The following is a 5,634-nucleotide window of genomic DNA, read 5'->3' as shown; positions in this document are numbered from 1 at the left end:
CGGTCACCTGTGCCAAGGCACAGGTTTGAGTGCCTATAAATAGGCTCAGGGGGGCTCATTTGTTAGGGGTTGGAATTTTGGAGCCGAAACTCTGCCGGATTGAGATTTGGACTTGAACTTTCAGAGCTTTGAAGACTCAACTTCTAGATCTGGTTCTTGGTAATCATCCACGCCAAATAAGGTAGGAGTTCGAGAGAGATCAGATCTGAGATCTACACGGTTTCCCTCCGGATCAAAGCTTGGCCTTTGATCCCGAGAAGAGTCTCGATTTCGCTTGGTCGATTTCGATAACTACGGGCTATTATTTCCTTGGTGAAATAATCCCCTCGGCTGTTATTTCCTTCGTGAGATAACACCCGCTATACCGTGTAGATCCGACCGGATCTAGACCACGCGGTGGTCCACGGATTAACCCCGACGCAAGCGAAGAACCCACAAAAGCGAGTGACCGCAAAACAGGAGCTCGCGATTCGTTCGACAAATAAGGAAAGTTGTAATTTTCTTTTCTTTTGATTTTGTTGTAACCGGATCTTATAAAAAGACCAGATCTTTGTAACCGATAAACTATTTTCTTTTCTTTTGATTTTGTTGTAACCGGATCTTATAAAAAGACCAGATCTTTGTAACCGATAAACTATTAACAAAGTAATCAATGGAATCATCAATGAAGAAAACGATTTTTCCCGCGAACAACCAAGAGATGGTGTTAAACTTGTGAATTGATATGTATTAGTAGGAGATGAGATTTTCTAGCAAAGTGTGTGCTAGAGGGTCTCCGCCAAATGGTCGGGGTTGGGAACCCCGACCATTTTGTGCACGTGTGCACGAAATGGTCGGGGTTCCCAACCCTGACCATTTTTTATGTGGGGCAGCCCAGGCTCTGCTAAATGGTCGGGGTTAGGAACCCCGACCATTTCGAGTAAAGGCATTTCGAAATTGTCGGGTTTCCTAACCCCAACAATTTTGTGCAATATTTACTCAATTAATCATGAGAGGGATGGGGAGCTCCTAATTAGTCGGGATTGACAACCCCGAGTAATTAGGATCGTGATTTTTTTTAAACGACCCACTTTCTGGCCATGAAGCTGACGTGGCGAGAAAGTGGGTCGATTTTGGTAAATAAGTTAGGAATAGGTCGATTTTGGGGATTAAAATTGGGAATGTGTTGATTTGAAAATTTTCTTCTTTCCATAAATCTATCGATAAGTTGTTCACAAGATTAGTACTTTATTGAGAAAATTATAAACATTGCATGTTAAGTATTTGAAAGAAGTTATGAATATTTGCATATGAAAGTATTAAAAAAATGAAAGGAGTACATAAAAAATTTAGTGAACCAATGATATTCTTTATCATGATAAATATTAGGGTAAATTTCAACAAAGCCCCAGAAAGATTGAAATTTTACTTAACCATAATTTTAGAAAATACAGAATCCCCATCGCAACCCCCACCCCCAAAAAAATGTTTTAAGTTCCTTCACTTGACGCCCATGATAATATTACATAAAATAACATCAATTTAATGTTTTGAAGGACAAAATAACAAAAAACTCCGACTTAGGAACGAGCACGAGAAGTGAGAAGGTGAAAGAAGAGGTGAGAAGGTGAAAGAAGAACATCTGACATGTCAGAAGTAACAATGTTAGTTTAAAACATCTAAACATCGTTGATTTTATTTACCAAATGACTCTTCAGCATGCCAAGAGAACAATAGCAAGACCAATAGCTCCACTTGAGGCCACCATTAACTTTGGAATCTCATAGCACATTATTCTTGGAGGAAGTATACAGTTGCACCACCAAAGATTTGTAAGTTACCAATTAAATCCTCTTATATTTAAAAATTTGCACCCGAACCCAAAAACCTAAAACTAAAAGTAATCACTCAGAAGGCCAAAACCCATTACTTGTATGTTCGTTATTTCACCGGTCTTAATTCTAAAGAGTTAAACAGCCAAATCCCTAACTCTGTTATTCATCTCTGCACGATCCCTCATCTGCAGCCCCTACCTCCCAAGTCATTGCCGGCACATGCCGCAGTCCAAACTGCCGCCCATAAAATTAATGTACATCGATTCTAATAGTATCCGCAATTTCTTTATCTTTGAGAGTGACGATATCATCCACTAAATCTCGCACTAGTGGCCTAACACAAAATAACAAACTATATAAATAATCATCAATATAGTAAAGGGTTACGTAAACTATATCATGGATCCTGTGTGAAATATAACATTCTAGTTTCTAAGTCATGTACAAACAATGAATTTTTTTTAAGAATAAGTAATATTGTGGATAATTCCCACCAGCATTATTATCGAATCTACAAACATCGAACTTTTGATGTCTTCCACCATAAGCAAGTTGCAAGTGTATCACCTTCCAAGTTCTTCATCTACAAGCGAGGCGATCAATTAGCAACGGTATTTGAATGTTGTAGCCTTAGGGGGTGTTTGGTTCATTAGTGGGCAAGAATAGGATTAGGAACCCGGTTTTTTTATGGATGCCTACCTATTCCATAAAATTTTTTAAGACAAGTTTGTAGTTTCATGGAATCCTTTTTTTTTTTTTCATTCTATGTTTGTTTCATTACATGGAAAAATAGAATCCAACTTTATAGAAACCGTCCAATTCTTAATCTCTAGTTTGGTTCGGAATGAATTTTTTTAGATAAACACTGTAGCAATGGCTAGTTCAATATTTTTAAAACAAAAACACTATAGCAACGGCTAGTTCCAACGGCTAGTTCAATATTCAAATCCGAAACACTGTAGCAATGGCTAGTTCCAAGGCCTTGGAAGCTATAAATTTAACTCGAGGGCTTATTTTTCCAATGCATTCTTCATTCTTACTAATTTACAAATTCTTATTATTTGCAATTTGCCTCCCCGACATCAATATGATATCAGAAGAATGCCCCCAAAATTATGAAGTTTGTTACGACTGTAATCTCCGAACACCTATGAAAGTGTGCAAGAATGATAAAAATAAGGGAAAGTGTTATTGGGGGTGTGCAAAATTCCCAAATAAAGAATGCAATTTTTTCGAATGGACTGATGAAAGAGGAGAAATAAGCAACCAAGGAAACTAATATGTCAAAGAAAATAGGTACGGAGATAAATATTTTTTGAAATCAAAGAGGATGAAGAAAGAATTGAGACTTCTCGAAAATCAACTATTAGCTTGGAAAATTTCAGCAATTTTATTAGTAATTTTTTGTATTATTTTAATTATTATAAACCGCCTGTCATGTACTTGTACTTGCAAAAACTATTAATGTTGTAATGAAAGCTATTATTAGAATTGAGTACAAATTCTAGTTGATATTATATGCCTCAGGAATAGATCAACTTGTCAAAATTGAATGCCCTACCTATAACTTACATGTTTATTATAGATTGCATTCTAATGATGGATTGCCTCGCCTAGACATTGTCAATTCAATGTAGGCTGTAATCTCATCACATTTTGCCTCATCTGAATATAATACACTGTAAGTTAGATTGTATTCTCAGTAAACGTTAATCATCATCATTGCCAAATATAAACTATGGAGCACATCATGCTCTAACCACACGTCAACCGATAGCAACATAACCTCAATGTTAGCATCAAAACCGACAGCAAAAAAAATGCACAAAAAACCCTAAGCCAACGAGCTAAACAAGCTCAACCTGACAACCAAAACCCCACAGCCAAGGAGCTACACAAACTCAAAAACCGATAGCAAAATTCCCAAATGAATGAGCTGCACAAGCTCCACAAACCTGATGGCAAAAGAACCCAAAGCCAAAGAGCTACATAAGCTCCAACTAACAGGCAAAACCCCAAAGCTAAGGAGCTGCACAAGCTCAAAAACCGACATCAATAAACCCAAAGCCAAGGAGCTATACAAGCTCCACAAACCTGATGGCAAAAAAACCTAAAGCCAAAGAGCTAAACAAGCTCCACCTGACATCCAAAGCCCCAAAGCCAAGGACCTACACAAGCTCAAAAATCGATAGCAAAAATCCCAAATGAAGGAGCTGCACAAGCTCCACAAACCTGATGGCAAAAGAACCCAAAGCCAAAGAGTTACATAAGCTCCAACTAACAGGTAAAACCCTAAAGCCAAGGAGCTACTTAAGCTCAAAAACCGACAGCAATAATACCCAAAGCCAAGGAGCTACACAAGCTCCACAAACCTGATGGTAAAAAAAACCCAAAGCCAAAGAGCTAAACAAGCTCCACCTGACATCCAAAGCCCCAAATCCAAGGACCTACACAAGCTCAAATACCGATAGCAAAAAACCCAAATGAAGGAGCTGCACAAGCTTCACAAACCTGATGGCAAAAAAACCCAAAGTCAAAGAGCTAAAAAGGTAAAGGAGCAACACTAGCTCCACCTGACAACCAAAAACCCACAGCAAAGGAGCAACAAATTAGCTTCACCTGTCATCAAAAGCAAAGAAGCAACATTAAGAACTCATTGGTCATGCTTATCCATACTTACCTGCATCAAAAGTTAAAAAGTACCAATTCATTAATTACACGACGTCATAGCATTTTTCATAATAAGAAGTATTGCAACATTAATAGTTTACAAATAACAAAATGATATATGCGCAACAACATATACGCGTGCACAACAAAATGCTCCAATATGTAATTCAAACCAAACAAATTAGTTAACAGACCAACCTTGGTCGTTAATCAAGTTGGTAATGTACCTCTACTGACCTTCCTTGCCTTTTATGAAAAACCTTCTAGCTTCACGTTCATTGTCATATAAGTGGTCTAAAATCCTATCTAGAAATTCCTCAGAATATTCATTCTTATGTTCCTTCAACGCTGCAGCCAACTGCTTAGTCTAATGAGAAACGTGTTGATTTCTCATTGACTGAGACATTGAGTCAACAAAGGCACATAACATTTCCTCTTCACGATTTGATTTTTCAGGTTTCTTGTTAGAGGATGAATTCATGTTGTCTTTACTCTTAGACTTATATCTAGTCGGTTGTTTTTGGTTACAAGCATTAGATTGTGGTGTAGTTTCACTCTCCTCTGGAATCTCACCATCATCATCAGGAATAGGTATGGACCTACTAGACCCAATGTGTAATGACCGTAAAATTTTGATACTAGTTAAAATAAATTTTTGGTATTTTAAAATATTATTTTTAAAAGAGTATTGTATTTTTCCTGATTTTCTAGAATTTTCTATGATTTAAAAATCTGATTATATATTTATTTAAATAATTTTGATATTTATAAATTAACTTAGTGCAGTAAAAATTTCTAGAATTAATCTGTTGTGTTGTCGATACTATTACGTATCATTTTGAATAATATGTTGTATTATTTTTACTATTACGTATTTTTTTGTATAATACGTTGTATTATTAATTTCGTATTATTTTGTACAATTTGTTGTATTATTACTACTATTGAGTATTATCCGTTGTACTAGTAAAACTATTACGTTTTATTTTGTAAATAATTTTCCCATAATTATTTAATTTAAAAAAATAAGTAATTATATTTTTATTAATTATTTTCGTTTAAATACCCGAACTCATTTGAAAATAATCCAAAGTTGTTGCTCCCCGTCAAACCCCCAATAACCATCCCCCTCATCACGTTTTCTCTCTCA

This window comes from Asparagus officinalis, chromosome 1 (assembly GCF_001876935.1).
Source record: "Asparagus officinalis chromosome 1, Aspof.V1, whole genome shotgun sequence".
Classification (NCBI taxonomy): domain Eukaryota; kingdom Viridiplantae; phylum Streptophyta; class Magnoliopsida; order Asparagales; family Asparagaceae; genus Asparagus; species Asparagus officinalis.
The sequence above is the reverse complement of the archived record's forward strand: the minus strand, read 5'-3'. Positions refer to the sequence as shown.